The sequence below is a fragment of the Trachypithecus francoisi genome, unplaced genomic scaffold (genome assembly GCF_009764315.1).
Source record: "Trachypithecus francoisi isolate TF-2019V2 unplaced genomic scaffold, Tfra_2.0 Lachesis_group13, whole genome shotgun sequence".
Lineage (NCBI taxonomy): Eukaryota > Metazoa > Chordata > Mammalia > Primates > Cercopithecidae > Trachypithecus > Trachypithecus francoisi.
Genome location: NW_022681458.1, coordinates 97,958,699 through 97,976,719, shown reverse-complemented (window position 1 = coordinate 97,976,719; position 18,021 = coordinate 97,958,699).

Below are 18,021 nucleotides of genomic sequence, written 5' to 3'. Positions count from 1 at the left end.
CCTGGCTTCATAGGGTCAGAAGTGTTATTATCAGAATGTTGTGTCTCAAATAGCATGTAATGTCCATAAATTCTCAAAGTTAATAATTAGAACCTCACTTAAGACAAAAGGATTTCTCTTAGAGACCAAAGACTCTAGTGTCTTGAACCGCATATGATTAAATATTGAAAATTTCTAAGGTGTGAGAGATAGAAAACTTGTGTACTTCAATTAATACTGTTTAAATAATGGAAGACAAAGGAGAGCTATAGTTGTGTTGCTGTTACTAATTTATATTTGTTGAGTGTTTCATACCATATAAACCATAGTATGAGAGAGTTATTGACACATAATAATCCCTTCCTAAAATATACCAACTCAGCAAGTAGTCAGCTCTGAGCTTTGAGGTTTGGCTACCTTCCCTCCCTTTAAGAGTTGTGGGTTCCTTCACAGGGGATCTATTATTGAAAAGCTTTCCAGTTAGAAGTAAATTGTAAGACAGGTCCTTCATGTGGGGAGCAACACTGGGAAAGTCACAAAGAAAAATAGAAGATTTGGTAAGAAGGAGAGCGCTTTTATTGCTATTGACACAGTGAATTGACCTTACTCCCTCCCACGGGGATAAGGTTGGAGAGAAGGCCTTTACAAGTCTTCGCCAAATCCAAGCATTGGCCTCATTAACTCAGAGAATCAATGCCAGGAAGGAATTCAGGAATCTGGACTAAGGGACATAAGTAACCAGAAGATAGACATGTTGGTCTGGCAATCCCGACCTAGCATAAAATATTCACTTTTTCTCAAAGTTAAGATAGCAAAGCTTTCTTTCTGAATTTGCTAAATACTCAGATGAAACATTTTTAAAATGTCCATACATCTCAATGCTGATGGATACCTAAAGTATTAAGTTTAATCATACAAAATTGAAAATCATCCTACACATTTTTGTTAGTCAATGCTGGTTAAATATTAGACATTTCATATGGTTCAGTCTCTCTCTGCTAAGAGTTCCTTAATTTGAGGAATCGTTTTCTTGAACACTATAAACCATACCCTTTCATTGCATGAAATGCATAACTAGTAAGAAAACCTAAGCTCTCTGATAGGATTAATGCAGGGACAAAGTGAAGCACGTGTTCAGCAACTACTTATAAAGAGAAGGCCTAGCAACAATGCTAGAGTTTGGAAAATACTTCACCTCATATCAGGAGGTGGAATTAATTACTACCCCATGAATCTAACTTGTTCTTAATGAATTGTGTCACCAATAGATTGAAGCAGAGCTTTGCAACTTCTGAGTGGGTCTCTCATAAGGATAGCTGTTAGGACCCTTTCTCTAAGAACTCAGCCATCATGATCTAAGAATCTACATGGGGAGATTGTGTATAAGGTAGGCACCCTGGTCAACAGCCTCATCTGTGCTCTCAGCTAATTGCCAACATCAACTTACAGTCCTATGAGGGAGCCAACTCAGATGTCCCTCCCAGTCTTTGAATGATACCAGTCCTACCCACCTCCTGAGTGCCAGTGCTTGGTTGGTTAAATATGGCTGCAAATACTTTGACACTCTTTCCATTGAGAGATGAGGTCTATTTTCCCTCTTGGTGAATTTTGGATGGGCTTTGACTTTTTGGACCATTAGCATATGTCAGAAATGGTGCTGTGCTAGATGTAGGTATACTTTCAAAGGACTGTCAGTTTCTGTTCCTTTTGTTTATAACTAGTTGTTCTTAAAGGTAAGCTTCCATGTAAGAAGGGAGAACATCTTAAATTCACTGTGCTATAAGGAGCCCAAGCCACTCTAAGATGCTCTAAATCAGGGGCGTCCAATCTTTTGGCTTTTCTGGACCACAATGGAAGAAGGATTGTCTTGGGCCACAAGTAAAATACACTAGCAGTAACGGTAGCTTACAGGCTACAATAAAAATCACACAAAAATGCATGTTTTAAAAAAGTTTATGAATTTGTGTTGGGTCACATTCAAAGCCATCCTAGGACCCATGTGTCCCATGGGCCATAGGTTGGACAAGCTTGCTCTAGATAATGAGATACAATGTGGAGAGTGTGTAAAGGAAAGGTGAAAGGGAGGGACATAAAATTTGGGGGAGCCCAGGGGCAGAATGATATGGTTAGGCTTTGTGTCCCCACCCAAACCTCATCTTGAACTGTAATCCCTATAATCCCCATAATCTCCTCATGTCAAAGGAGAGACCAGGTAGAGGTAATTTATTCATGGGAATAGTTCCCCGTGCTGTTCTCATGATAGTGAGTGAGTTCTCACGAGATCTGTTGACCTTATATAGGGATCTTCCCCCTTTGCTTAGCACTCCTCCTTCCTGCTGCCTTGTGAAGAAGGTACCTTGCCTTCTCTTCACTTTCAGTCATGATTGTAAGTTTCCTGAGGGCTCCCTTAGCTGTGCTGAACTGTGAGTCAATTAAAGTTATTTCCTTTATAAATTACCCCATCTCAGGTAGTTCTTTTTAGCAATTATTTATGCAAATGGACTAATACTCTAAAGAAGCCATCTTGGAAGTGGACTCTCCAGTCCCTGCAGCTCCAGTTGATGCCATGTGGATCAGAGATTATCCATTGAATCAAGTCCGTTTGAGTTCCTGACTCATCAATTTATGAGTAAAATAAAATGGTTGTCTGAGATCAGCAAGTTTTACGGACATTTGTCATGAAGCAATAGATAGAAGAAACAGAATAAAACTTTAAGATATAATCAAGCTTCAGTTACTAAATATGTTTGCAGATTTGAAATAGTTAACATTTCAGTCTTAATTTTATCATCTCAAAAATGGAGTAGTGATCTCATCCATCTCTAAAAGTTGTTGTGAAAATGAAAACATATTGATATGGTTTGGTTCTGTGTCCCCACCCAAATCTCATCTTAAATTGTACTCTCATAATTCCCATGTGGTATGGGAGGAACCCGGTGGGGGATAATTGAATCATCGGAGCAATTTATCCCATAGTGTTCTAGTGGTGGTGAATAAGTCCCATGAGATCTCATAGTTTGTTAAGGGGAAACCCATTTCACTTGTCTTTCATTCTCTCCTTTGCTTCCTGTCATCCATGTAAGACTTGACTTGCTCCCCCTTACCTTCTGCCATGATTGTGAGGCTTCCCAAGCTATGTGGAATTATAAGCCCAGTTAAAATTCTTTATTTTGTTAACTGTTAACTTCCCAGTCTTGGGTATATCTTTTTTTTTTCTTTTTTTTTCAGACAGAGTCTTACTCTGTTGCCCAGGCTGGAGTGCAGTGGTGCAATCTTGGCTCACTGCAAGCTCCGCCTCCTGAGTTCACGCCATTCTCCTGCCTCAGCCTCCAGAATAGCTGGGACTACAGGGGCCCACCACCACGCCCAGCTAATTTTTTGTAATTTTAGTAGAGAGGGTTTTCACCGTATTAGCCAGTATGGTCTCGATCTCCTGCCCTCATGATCCTCTCACCTCAGCTTCCCAACGTGCTGGGATTACAGGCATGAGCCACTGCACCCAGCCTACTTAATCCCTTTTGCCTTTATTTTTATTTATCTATAAAATGGCAAAATTAAAAGTACCAACTCACGGAGCTCTTGAGGATGAACCAGATTAATATCTGCAAAGTGCTTAGAATTAGAATACAACCTGGCACACAGCAAGTACCATGTCAGTGTTTGCAAAATAAATATTCCAGTTATAAGTTTTAATATAAATATTAGTTTGCTTTGAAGATGACAAAATTTGAGGCTAAACAAGTTAAATGTCTTACAGACTCTTCAGAGCTAGGTCACAATAGGACAACATTTAGAAGAGAAAAGAAAAATACAAAAATTATTCAAATTATCATACGGATATAATAAAAATGAAGTTTTACATGAGGAGTAAGGATTACACATAAGTTTTTAAGGTCATTAAAATTGCCATCCTACTTTGGAATTTATTAGTATATAAAAAGGTAAGATTAGGAAAATTCAGAGTTGCACAAAGTTATGGTTATTTGAAATAATGATTCAAATTAGGTTGGATCCTCGATACTGTCACAAATGGTACTGTTTCTGGAATTTCAAACCAAATCAAACTACCTGAAATTATTTCCATGTTTAGAAAACTTAAATGAAGTAAACAAAATGGAAACCTGCAAATAAATATGTTATCGAATTGAATTATATTAACAGAGGTTTTATAGTACTGTGTGAGGCACTGCAAAGAGTTAAGAAGAAGTTAAGAAAAATGCTGGCTTCTGAAATCGCAGGGTTCAGTTAAGGAATGAAGATCTGAATAATTTAATCACCCAAGGATAGGAGAGGCTGACCAGTCCAAGTGAGAAGTGGAATAATTGTCTGGAGAAAACAAAACGAAAGAAAAGAGCGTCCAGTAGTCATATACAGACAGAAAGGGTGACAAATAAACAAGTGCATTTGTCTGCAGATTAATTTAAAAAACAAATGTGAGTACAGAGGTATAAAACTACTATTGTCCATCTATGGGAAATACCTGCTCATCTGGTAAGACTTGGTCCTGACCTTCAGGTCAGTCTTACTAACTGCTTCCAACCTAACAGCTTCACCTACTCTCCTCCCATTAGTTGCTTTCCTTAAAATCCATCTCAGAGTATACTTTTTTGATTTGCTCATACATTGCAGACAGGAAAACTAACAAAACAATAACACTTAGATGTGAACTAGGCATGAATGCCAAGTCATAAATTTAGGTACAAAGGAATTTAATTTTATATTCATCTAACTGAATTTATTTTATCTTTTGAGCTTCTTTTTGCTATGTATTGAAAATTAAATTGCTGCTGAATGGTCTCTCATCCCTAAACTCAGTCCTTGAGAAAGGAGGGCCTAGTGTTAAAACTGTATGAGCAAGAGATGGGTGGAGGTCGGGCAGGGCAAAAGAAATCTCGCCCAGGTTAACAGCATTCATCCACACTGACACCTGTTGAGACTTAGATCGTACCACCTGATCTCTGCTTCCGAATATATGTACATTGCCACTATTTTTTCCTTATTGCAAGCTCATGGTCTCTCCAGGTCAGCTCATTCATAGGAAATATTGTTCTTTCCTCAGGCAGCAAGACAAGTTTACCTGCTTCCACCCTAACATGCTTGGAAATGTGCTGCAACTAGTGTTTTTATCTAGATGATCCATGATACGATTTGTATGCTGCTACCCTTTCCAATGCTGGATAATGAGGAACTCCAGATATTTCTCTGAACTTTCTCTGGATTGGGGGGTACATTTCCTTTTTCTCTTAGACACCCCACCCTATCCAAGATTTCTGTCATCCTTGCTTTTCTCCCTGCCCTTCCCATCAACCTGTGGAATGATTTTGTATTATCTGTGGAGACCTTCTCTTATTTATGAGGAATTAATCTAAGCCTTTTCTTTTATGTGACAAGTAATTTAGTGCCCACAAACACAATAATCTGAGACTTTCTTGCAATTCTGAAGCCCTTTTAAAGCTCAAGATATTTTCTGCTTCTGATTTATCAACTTTTCTTGAGACAACTGATGCATCATGGCCCAGAAGATAAAAGAAATGTCACTGGATAACAGGGAAAATTTATATCAGTTAACATTAAATGCTTATCCAGCTTTTTATAAATCAGCAAATCATATTTCTGTACCTGGTTATAGCCAACTTCAAAAATTTATCCAGGTGCTTCCTGATATGTTTAAGTCTCTGAAGACAAATCTTCTTTCAGGCCTCTGTGCATTCACTCACATGGCTTCTTCTGCCTCAATCTGCCACTTTCTTCCTCTTTCCTAGGTAATTCCACATTGTAGTAAATCATCTTGGGAAAGAGGGTGGTTTCTGGGTTTAGACCTTGTTGGTTCAGCTCTACCATTTACTCCATGGGAGGTATCGGGCAAATTATTTAAATTCACTGTGGCCTCACTTTCATCATCTGCAAAATGGGAATAATCAGAGTTCATTCCTCCAGGGTTTATCATGAGGATTAAATAAAATAATATGCATAAAGTATTTAAATGGTGTCTGGTGAGTAGAAAGCACTCAATAAGCATTATCTATTTTCACTCACCTTGAAAGGCTCACTCAATTCTGCTGTTTCCAGATACTATAGCCTTTCTTTTCTTTGTTTTGTTTTTTGTTTGTTTGTTTTTTGTTTTTGTTTTTGAGATGGAGTCTCACTCTGTCGCCCAGGCTGGAGTGCAGTGGCACAACCTTGGCTCACTGCAACCTCTTCCTCTCAAGTTCAAGTGATTCTGCTACCTCAGCCTCCCGAGTAGCTGGGATTCCAGGTGTGTACCACCGTGCCAAGCTAACGTTTTTTGTATTTTTAGTAGAGACGGGGTTTCACCATGTTGGTCAGGCTGACCTCAAACTCCTGACCTCAGGTAATCTGCCTGCCTTGGCCTCCAAAAGTGCTGGTATTACAGGTGTGAGCCACTGCCTGACCCAGATAGCCTTTCTAAATAACATTGGCTTTGGGCTCAGGATCTGTATTCTCAGGTCCCACAGCTTCTCATGCTCACCCCAATCCTCTACCCCCATTCTGCTTCCCCAGGTGGTCACCAGAGTCAGAGGCCAAAAGTACCTGTGAGGGTGGAGAAAGAAGGAGGCAGACACCAACTGGAATGGCTTAGAGTGCATTTTCTCCAGGGAGAGCAGGCTTTCACACTTGGGGAGTAATGTCTTGCTAATAGACTTCCCACAGCTTTTAATGTTTTCTTTTCCAACCCTGTGTAATATTATAAACCCCTCTTCTGCACCCAAGAGGTGTGGTGGGGGAGAAAGTATGGAAGGAAGAAGAAAATATTCGTACCAAAATATTGGTAAAACTAGTATTCCTAGCCCTACTTTTTCAAATAAAGAAAAGAAGGTTAATATGCAAGGTCGCTGGTTACATGGCGTAGAGTTAAATCATGACTCAGATCAACTCCTAAGACTTCTATCATCTTGGTGTTTAGTAAAGGTAATTCTATTTCTTATGGGAGTGAGCCATTTCTGAGGAATACATTATAAGTGATATTTGGACAACAAATACAGCAAAGATATTGGCTCTAGAAAGTCAACTCTGGTTTCTCATTGCTCTATAGGACCTGCCTGGCTTGTTTGGGTTGTAATCTCAGTTTCCTAAAGCCTTACTATTAAACTTATTGACTTGACTCTTGTTCCAATGTCTCAAGTTTCTTGCCACAGATCACAGATACAGTGTCTTTTTTTTTTTTTTTCTCTTTTTAAGTAAATCCTCATTTTCTTTGGACAGAGTTCCAGGGCCTGGATATCATCTAGTCTTTGGGTAACATCTTCCAGATTTGTTTTAAGCTGATTACATGTTGCTGAACAATCAGATTTTCTGCCCTAAGCAGCACAAAACCAAGTGATGACAGTCCTGGCTCCCGGCCACCAGCAATGTGATGAGGCAGCATCGGTCTTTGATAGCCATGATTTGATCTTGAGTGTTCTCAAATAGCTACACACCCTGAAAAAATGGGAAGGGAGTCTCACGGTGTGACTAACAGAGATGAGGAAGCTTCTCTGTGTCAAGGACTGTTCCATCATCGCATCTTCCCTATTTTTCATACTCAGTCTCCTTTTTCGCATTCTTCATGCACAAAATCTTACATTTTTATACACATTCATATTTCTAATTGAAGCACATTAAGTGTTTTAAAGAGACTATTTTAAGAAGTAGAATGGCAGCAAAGGGCATATGCTGTTTGGAAGTATAGGCGGAACTTGGCATATTTGTTTAAGAATCAATCCTAATGTGAAAAATCTTGAGCTGGACTTTCATTTCTCTGTTTAAATGTCTCATTCAAGTTTTTTTTGTCAGTTATGTTGCTAGCCTCTCATCTCCTGAGCTGCAGTTACCGATACCCTGGGTCCCAGATGCTAATGCATGATGGTGATTCCTGTAATTTGATTTTGTCTTTTGACCTACCACAACACAGGATATCTGTAGAGGCAGAAATATGTGCCTAGGACACACGATCTGATTTATTTAGCATCTCTGTACCTGAATGCTGCAAGCAGAATTCCGGGAATGTCACGATGGCTTTGACCTTTATAGACCAGAGCACTACAAACTTAAAGAAAACACAGGGAATGAGAAAATGACAATTAAGCAAAGAGTTCACTTGGCTTTTCTAAATGCTCACCAGGAGTAGAGTTCCGGGATAGAAAATGCAAATGATACCAAATACAAAACAAAGTCCCTGACTTTCATAATTTCGATCAACTTGAGGAAAGCTGCATAATGAATATTAACTGGCAATACTGAGTGGGACATTCAAAGTATCCACTTAGCTCTAGAAGAAACCAGTTCTTTAGACTAGTAGAAAAGAAGATGCGCATGATTGTGATTTGAAGTGATCAGGGGATGGTTAAAATTTTTGGAAACTAAACTGGTTTATGAAGAGAGAGTAGAAACCATATTTCAGAAGCAGGAAGATGAGCATTCCAGGTGGGAGAGAGATGTAAGGAAGATTTCCAAATAGGGAAGATTAAGGCATGAGTGTGGGGAAATTAAGATTAAGTTTGGCTAAAGGGCTCACATGGTTGTAAAGCAGGATGGCTGGGCTGATTACTTAGAAGAAATTCAAGAAACATGTGCGAATCACATGAGAAAAAATTAAAATGATAGGTTGATACCAAATTATGATACATGGCTCCTTTTTTCTGTTTTTTATCTAGTTGGTGAAAGGATATAGGTAATAATGTGATTAAAGTCAAAGGTAGACTCTTAATTGAGGCCTCTTAATAATGTAGGTTAAACCTGGATCTTCAGCAAGCATCTGTAGAAAATGTGTTAAAATCACAATGGGAACTGCGTGAGACCAGGTGAATGGGTGAGATTAGAGGCATCTGCTTTGTTGGAAAAGAACCCAAGGTGTTTAACATCTAGAACATCTGCCTTTAAACGAACCCTGAAACCCAGCGCTCTGGGAGTGGCAACTTTTTCCAGTTTAGCTAATGAGTATGCCAGTGTTTTGACTGCAAGAGTCAGTGGGGGCACCCTGCATTCTTCTGGCCTGCTTATTTGATATGTTCTCCATCAGATTACAAACTCTCCAGGGTAGGAACTGGCCTCTTTAATATTTGTTGCTTACTTAGTATCAATTGCCTGAACTCATTGATGAAAACATCTGAAGTGGTTTTTTAATTCAAAATTTCATCAACTTAATAAAAAGATGAACTGAAATGAATTGAATGTATACAATGAATATAGATAGATTACATATAACATAAATGTAGCTATAAACAACTATAATTGGATGATTGACAGTTGTCACTAATTCCTCTTCAGTGTAATTAAGAGAACAGTACCTAGTTTGGGTAGATCTGAATTCCTGCGCTTAGTGAGTTTTTCAGGGATTGCTGATTCTCAGTTTTTGGTTCAGGAAGTGGTTACTCCCCAACGTTCACAAATTTTCCAGAGATTTGTAATTGCACAACGTTTATTTTCACAACCATCCTGAAATTCCAGGGCATTTTGTTCTCTCCAATGCTCTGCAATGAGATTTTTATTAATCCCTTATTGCCCGGGAAATGACAACTTTGTTCCTTTAGAACTACAGCCTCCACCTGGAATCTGTGTAATTATATCATTCCTGTTTTTGCCGTAGTACTGGGAAGGATTAGTTATATCTTGATCCTTTTCGTGACAAAACAATTTCCTGATTGGAGTTTTAAAAATGAAATTTAACCTACTTTGGCAATTGTCTAAGTGTGCTATGAAAAGCATGTGAAAAACTGAATGAGTGAAACAAAAAAAAACCCTGCAAATATATTTTTATATTTAAGATGTGTCCATTATTTTGAAAAAATGATATATTTTATTATAATAAATTCAGAAAACAAACAAGAATAAGAAAAGAAAAGCATACCTAAAATGAACATCCAGAAGTGGCCATTATTGGATAAAAGAGAACATTTTTTTCCACAGAAATATAAGAATGGGTAGATTAAATTACAAACAAAATTTAAAAGAAGGAAGAATATTACAAACATGAAAGTTTATATGTATATATTCACAAAACAAAGGTTCAAATGTAATTTTACTCATGTTTAAAAAAGAAAATAACTTGAAATAATGTTAAAGAAATTTTTCTCATCCAGATACATTAAAATAACTTCTAGGCATAGTTACTAAAACAATGTCTCTCAATTCAAGAAAAAAGATTATTACAAAAGTTAAAAGACTAAGGTCAATATGTTTTAGCTTTACTATTAACTGAAGAAAATGAAGAGACATTTTTCCATCTATGTTTTCTGACTCAATATTTTAAAATAATAAAGAATTACATGATGTCAAGATTTTTAACAATTTCATAATAAAATTATCATAGTTATTTAAAACTAAGTTTATATTTAAACTTATTAAGTACTTACTCCTTGTTCTTTTACCATGGTCTCTGTACTCCAGAGTTATTTATTTGGAGTTACCTCTTGGTTTGCTAGAACCAAAAGGAGTTCACAGATGCTGTATTTCCTGAGCATTTTCATGTTTAAAAATGTCTGTTCTTTCATGTTATATTTAAACAGTATTGGGTCTGCATTTAATATTCTCAGATCTTTTACACATTGTTCCATTGTCTTCTGGCATTGAATTAATGAGAAGGCAAACTCCATGAGGGAAGTGCTTTGTCTGTTTTTTTCTTTGTTATTGTTGCAGCCGACATGAAGACTTGGACATAAGGGGTGCCCTTAAAACATTTGTGGAATGATCAAATGAATATTGTATAAACAATCCTAATACTAGCCTGGATTTACTCCTGTTCAGGTGATGAAAAAAATTCTTTCACAATTCTCAGGATTCAATAGTTTAACCAGGATATGAACTGGCATTGATTTTTCTTTTTTTTTTTTTTTTTTTTTTTTTTTTGGTGTCTAACCTCATTCGTTTCATTTGAGCCCACCTGGGATTAGCTGAGCCCTATCCAGACAAGAAGAACCACCAAATCCACCCACAGGCTTGTGAGAAATATTGAGTGGATTTTTTTTAAATTATACTTTAAGTTCTAGGGTGCATGTGTATAACGTTTATATCATGTATAACTCCCCAATGCAATCCCTCCCTCCTCCCCCCTCCCCATGATAGGCCCCAGTGTGTGATGTTCCCCTTCCCGAGTCCAAGTGATCTCATTGTTCAGTTCCCACCTATGAGTGAGAACATGCGGTGTTTGGTTTTCTCTTCTTGTGATAGTTTGCTAAGAATGATGGTTTCCAGCTGCATCCATGTCTTTTCTTACACACTTATTTGCAGCATAAATGGGTCTTGCTGTATGCAGATTTATTTTTTTAAATATTCAATTTTTTGTTAAAAATATCTGAGTTAGACCAGTTAGATGAGTAAAAAATGCTTATAGTAATGGTATCTACTGTAAGTTTTTATATAAAACAAGTTACATATTACACAGACATAGTAAGCATCATGTAAATGTTGATGTTATTGTCATCATTGTTATTTAATCTGACTTGCCCTCTTGATACGGTTTTATCTCAGATTTCGTATTCATTTTACTATGCAAATATTATTTACAAAAGATCCATGAGGAGACTATAATTACTTTTTCTATCTTGAACAACTTGTGCTTTACTCTGGAGTTATTATCTTGCTATTTCTTTGCTTAGTTATACTTGTACTAATTACTAATTCTCTAAAACTTTACCTAATGGAAGCTTCATCTCAATATTTCCAAATACATCAGTGGTCCACCAATTTTATAATCCTGGGGACCTGTATCTCCGAGCCCACTCACCTGGTCTAATTTGGACTGGATATTTTCTATACCTGTTACACAGCTGTCAGGTCAATGTCCCCCTTCACCATCTGCCTTTGTTTTCAATATGCTTCTATGTTTTTTTTTCTTAGATTATATGTCTATGTTTTTCTTGGATTATTCTTATTTGTCCACCTTCTAGTAACTTCCTGAGAAGGGTAAACAATAGTATAATAATTTGAGAGTTTATAAGTCTGGGAAATATATTAAATTTATTTTCCTATTATTCTAATACATTTTCCTTTTTGTTATATGTCTAATTTCTAAAATTTAGAGGTTATGTTTGTCTGCTTGTTGTTTTAATATTTATTTTTAAATAGCATACTGTTCTTGTTTCATGGATGTAATACCTAATGTGACTGTTCAAACGGCCTTTTATTCACCTTATGATTCCTTTTTTTCTGTTTGTCCTTAATGTTTTATGCTTATAAATGTTTTAGTTGTAGTTGTTTATAGTTACATATAATCTATGGGAGTGGTAAGCTACCTATATCCATTTAATGCACTTAAATTGTCTCAGTTCATCTTTTCATTGAATTGATAAAACTGAGAACATGAGGTGTATCCCTATGTATAAACATAGTTAGAAGCTTCTATCAAGCGATTGATCACTTTTTTCAATATGTTCAGATCTTTACTTTGATAATACCAAATATTGTTACATTGTCTATATGTTCCTGATTTTGTCATCATTAATTTCTTTAAAATCTTTATCACTTTTATTTGCAATCACTAAGATTTAGCCAAACCTTTCTCACTGTCTCAATCTGTGTATACTGCTATGATAGGATACCACAGACCAGGTAATTTACAATGAACAGGAATTTGTTGGCTCACAGTTCTGGAGGCTACATAGTCCTAGATCTAGAGGCTGGCATCTTGTAAGGGCCATCTTGGTGCCTCATAAACATGGTGGAGGGCATAATGTGGCAGGAGGGTAAAGAGAGGACTAGAGAAAGTTTAAGCCCACTCTCTATATTATCATCTATATTAATGGATATAACAGCAATATTCCATTATTGAATGTGCTGCCCTTATGACCCAGGAACCTCCCATAAGGCCCCACCTTCCACCACCATCCCAACTGCAATTAAATTCCAACAAGTTTTGGAGGGGACAGACATTGAAACCATAGCACTCACTGTTGGCAATATGGTTCTTGTATATATTGTTTTTTTCATGTGTATTTGTAATGATGTTCTTTTAGCTAGACAATCTCCATTTTCAACCAGATCTTTGTTTTAAATCACTTATCTTTGAGCCTTAATGTTACTGCAATTTAAATTCCTGCCTAGTGTGAATTGCTCTTAGAAAATATTTTGATCCCTGGGTTACATTTTATTTCTGACTGTGGTCTTCATCTGCTTTTTGCATGCTTTATTCCTTTTGTGTTTTTCTCTAAAGTATGTCTTTACGCTTTTCTTTTTATTTTCTTTGCTTGAGCGTAATATGTGGTCTTTATTTAACTTTCGTTTTGTTCTAGTACAATATGGGTGAATTATTCTGTACTCTTTTTCTACCTCCTTAAACATAGGTTGTCTTCACCTCAGAAGGGCAAAGTGAGTGTTGTGATCTGTTGTGATCTGCTTTCTCTATAGTCTGAGGTAGTGGGAAGAGCTCCGTGTGTGCGTGTGTGTGTGTGTGTGTGTGTGTGTGTGTGTGTGTGTGTGTAGCAGGGTCAGCAGTGAAGGGCAGAGGGGAGAGGTCCATTGGCAAATTTGCTGTCTTTGTTGGAGACTGTGGATTCTGATCTCTTTTCCTGAAATTGTGTCAGAGCAATAGTTGGGAGCATGAAAGCAATGATCTAGGACTCTTTATCAATTCAGTAATTTTTCTCACTCTTTTTCTGGTAAGCCTAAAACCTATTTTTCTATTGTGGAGTCTGATCCACTTGTTAATTTCTTCTCTTTCCTTGCTCCTCAAATTATTTTGTGGACCAGCAGTACAAGCATTGCAGGGAGCCCTCTTAGAAATGCAAAATCTCAGGTCTCACCCCAGAGTTCCTGGCTCAGAATCTGCGTTAAACTAGGTGACATAATAAGCTGCCTGTGGCCCCAGTGTTGATACTTGGGAAGGAACTATTATGTGGCCTTCTGCTTGTTTTTCTTCTGAAGACATTGTCTTGTTTATTTCTCTTTGTATTCAATTCTAATAAGTTCCATTTTATTACCTGAGATATTTAACTACATTTGATTTTGATTATTGGCCTCTACTTCTCTGTTTTTACCACCTCTCCCCAGACTGAGTCTTTATAATAGGACGGCCCAGGTGGTTCTATCTTTTCCCTTAGATCCTGTCACAGTAGATAGAACTTTCTCTGAACAGTCTTTCTGCAATTTCCCCACAGGCAATTATTCACTTTCTCAGTATGCATCTCTCTCAGTCAATGGTTTTCCTTAAATTACACTCATTCACATTACATCTCCAGCACTCTACCTATGTGTATTAGGCTGTTCTTGCATTGCTATAAAGAAATACCTGGCTCTAGGTAATTTATAAAGAAAAAAGGTTTAACTGGTTCACGGTTCTTCTGGCTGTACAGGAAGTGTAGTGCCAACATTGCCGGGCTTCTGGGGAGGTCTCCAGCAACTTTTACTCATGTCAGAAGTTGAAAAGGGAGCTTGCATATCACATGGCAAAAGCAGGAGGAAGAGAGAGAGGAACACTGTAGACCTAGCATATATGCAGAACTGTAGCAATTCAAGATAACATCACATAGTTAGCAGATTTCATGTTTCTAGTCAAGCAGTTAGGAATACAAGACATGTCAAAATATAAATTTTAAAAAGGATGACAGGAAAGGGGGGCATGTGCATGGCAGGGGTGTGGGTAGAGGGGGAGGTGCCACACACTTTTAAACAACCAGATCTCACAAGAACTCAGAGCAAGAGCTCTCCCATCACCAAGGGGCTGGCCCAAGCCATTCATGAGCAATCCTCCGCCCCCAGGATTCAACATCTCCCTTCAGGCCCCAACTCTGACATTGGGGATTACATCTCAACATGAGATCTGGGTGGGGACAAATATCCAAGCTATATCACTAGGTAAAGAGAGGGAAGGCTTAGCACCCTAGGAAAAATACAGACCACACGAGACTCTTCTGTTTCTGTTTTTGGCCACCATATTGCTGCTTACCTGTTTATATTACTGTTGAGGTAGTTGTGGTGGTTGTGGTTTTTTTCTTTCTTTCTTGGGGCAAGACGGAGGTATAAAAGAGATATTGTATTTCACTTTTACTCTGCTGTCTTTACCCTCAGGTCCCATCGAACTTATTTTAGAATTAATGAGGTTTTTAAGAAAGCACAATCTTATTAAGAAAAATGAGTGTTTGTAAATGCTCTCTTTCCAAGGAACGTTTCAATATAAGCAAGAAAAAGGTGCATTCTGATTTTTAAATCTAACTGGTTAATCTCACAATACTTCAGCAATTGGATAATGCTTGCATTTTTAAGGCCTGTGTATTATGGCACTTCCTCAGTATGGGTTTTGCAGGCAAACATTTTTTTACTTACATCTCCTTACTAACTTCCTTTCAGTCTACTCCACAAAAATGCCCATCAGTTTGCCTTTACTGAAGTTGTGTTGTATTCACAGTCTGGTAAGCTGTGAGGAGCATTATTAGTGTGAGCTTCCATATATTTATTTCAAACTTTACAAGGAAGGGCAAGCCTCCCAGGTTGAGAGATAATTCTGTTTTTATGATCACTAGTGCTGAATTGTGCTGTGTTATGTGTGATCTGACTGGAATGGTGCAAGTCAGTAATGTGCCAATATACTTCTAATATGAAGTAATACAGAACATAAGAATAAACAAAAATTAATGTTATTGATAGAATGAAAGACCCAGGGACTGTACACTATAGACCTAGCATATATGCAGAACTGTAGCAATTCAGGATAATGTCACATAGTTAGTAGATTTCATGTTTCTAGTCAACCAGTTAGGAATACACGTCAAAATGTAAATTTAAAAAAGGATGACAGGAAAGGGGGGTCAGTATAAAAGGAAATTAGCAAAGGAGGTTCTGCATTTTTCAAAGCTGATTTGATTGAAATGATCGTAGCCTATTTGAGACTGGCAATAAACTGGTGCAAAATTTACATTCTGGAATCATAAAATGTTTTTATACTTGTTACCTCTGTGGAATAAGTTCAATTTATCAAACACTGAATTTTTAATTCTAGAATTACAACAGACATTTTGATAACATTGATCCCTCTCAAGAATATTTCAAATCAAAAGCACTTCCTCACTTTGTCAGAATGGATATTTAGGCATTAAATGGTTTGGATCTTTCTTCATGTGATAAACTTCCTAATAAAATAGTATCTTTCAAGTAGAAGAAGAGTCATAAATTTTCCTACGTATCTAATAAAGGAGGCAAAAAGTGGAGGTACACAGAAGAGGCTTTTAGTAGATTTTAAGTAAAGTCAGAAACTGTTTAGATTTAACTTTGACTTTCCCTTTGCACTCATCTTCCAAATTCTTTTCCTCCCTAAATTGAAGATTAACTATCTATTGACAGACCATATAACTCAATTTTACCAAGTCACTTTTATTAAACAGATAGGTTGTTCGAGAAAAAAAATATCATGGGAGCGGGGATTTTACTGACCAACCTTTGCCAATTACCAGTATTTTGGAGCTGAGCTTACAGTCAAGTAACTCGACTTGCTTAGGAAAATGGTGAGTTGAAGAAAAGGAACTTTCCTCATCTCTCAGACAAAACAGCACTGCATCACCTAGAAATAAACATAGAAGGTAGTCCCCCCAAAACAGTGGAAGTATTTTATTCTTTCACATTACAAACATTTACTAACCATCTTTTAGCTATTTTGTGTTTGCCTTACTTTTTTTCTCCCATTTTGTGGATTTCTGTTTTCTTTTCTTTTTTTTTTTTTTAAGTAAAAAATAATCTTGCAAGAGGTGGAAAGAGCCATAATGATTATCTGATCTAGCCTCTTCACATTACAAACTGGCAGACAGAAAGTGGTTAAAAGATGATACCACCTAGGGAGACAGGAGTGGATAAGGCTTCCTTGAGCCCTGGAGCATTCTAGGAATCAGTCAATCAGAGAAGAAAGTGCTAGAAGATGAAACTGACAAGGGAGTAGCCAGTGAGAAGGTAGGAAGACAGTCCATAGACTATTCAGGTTTCATTTGTTAAATCTGCAAGCTCTGTATGCTGTCTTTTCTCAGTCTTGCTGGCTTACTTACAATACTTATCTATGCCTCTAACTTAGGGTTTCTCAATCACAAAGTTATTGACAATTTGGACTAATTCTTTGTTATGAGGGGGGTTGTTCCATGCACTGTAGGATAGGATATTTAGCAGCATCCCTTGTTTCTACCCACTAGATGCCTGCAACAACTCCCAGTCGTGATAACCAAAAATGTCTCCCAATATTGCTAAATATCCCCTGGAAACAAAATCACCCTGGTTAAGAATCACTGTTCTTAATTTAAATAATCTGTAGAAGTTTCATTTTCTTCTAGCTAAATGTATGTAAGAACCTGGAAATAGGTGTGCATAACAAAATTTACTGAATTATTTTGGAAATATTTTATAGCTTATTATTACTGTTTATATCAACAAATGTGACACATATTTTCTATGGCATAAGAATCTGTATTAGTGAAAAATTCTATCAGCTCATGCAAGATTTTTGGAACACAGCAAAATACGCCCCCCACCCCCCCCTTCTTTTTATTTTTGGCTGCAACTTTTTTTTTTTTTTTTTAAACTTATTTTGTCAGAGAAAGTATTTCTCAGTTACTAGAGGAAGCATCAGCAGGCCCATTTCCTTTCTGGGCATTCACTGGTAATGAGAGTCCTCTGGTAGCTTCAATTTACGGGCCCAGTATCAATTCGGAAAATAGAACATCGCTTGTAATGATCCTGATTCCTAATTTGATCTAGCTTTAAATCTTCACCCTTTCCCTAGGCCAGGGTCTACTTGGGGCAGTAGAAGAAAGCAGAGCAGTGGGAAAGGGCAGGGCAGTATGGACTTCCTTGTAGATTTCACCTGCTGTGCATTTCTTCTTCTCCATACAACATGTGGAAAGTAGCAGTGTATAGCGTCATTAAGACCCTCTGGCTGGCAGACTTATAAAGCCGACTCATCTCACAGGCACTGTTATGAATTCTTCCTGCCCTGAAGAGTCCTTCTGACACAATTCCATGGCATAAATGCCACTACTCCTCAGTCCCTGGTTTTTCTGTGGTTGAATCCTCCCAGGCTCTTTTTTATTGGAGTCCATTGCCCTGTCAGGCGGTCTTCTTCAGCATGAATCCAAA